The following is a 621-nucleotide window of genomic DNA, read 5'->3' as shown; positions in this document are numbered from 1 at the left end:
TGAGATAATTATGATGTTTTCTTATACCAGGCAACCAGGGACTTCTGGCAAAGACCAGCAGGATGAAAAGCAGGAGGACAAAAGTAAAATGTTAGTTTCCAGAAATAACTTATGCTGTCTGCTATCTTTGTTGAAAAAGCAAAATCTAATAGTGTCACAAAAACAACAGCATGCAGAGGTGAAGGGGAAAACAATGAATATGAGGCCATGGGAAGAAAAAGTACTTGTTGAAAGCTTTCCTGTAACATAGAGACCTAGCTTATGGAATTTTTCTGCACACATTCTGGTAAATAGCCCCTATAACTAAAGTGTGCTTTTCTGAATACTTCTTTTTCTTACTGTGCATGCAGCAAGTTCACAAAATTTAAATCATGCTAACGTGCTACCACATTTTAATTTCTAAATTTTTCATTAAATAAATGACTTTCCCTTGGATCCAAGTCATTAGTTAGCAGAAAAAAAGAGACAAAATGTCTGACTTAATTTAATGCTTAATTAAATCCAATTATATATATATATATATATATATATATATATATATACATATTTTTATCTATGTGTATATATCTATCTATATCTATATCTATATCTATATCTATATCTATATCTATATCTATATCT

The sequence above is a fragment of the Panthera uncia genome, assembly GCF_023721935.1.
Source record: "Panthera uncia isolate 11264 chromosome A1 unlocalized genomic scaffold, Puncia_PCG_1.0 HiC_scaffold_17, whole genome shotgun sequence".
Taxonomy (NCBI): Eukaryota; Metazoa; Chordata; class Mammalia; order Carnivora; family Felidae; genus Panthera; species Panthera uncia.
This window is presented reverse-complemented; position numbering follows the sequence as displayed.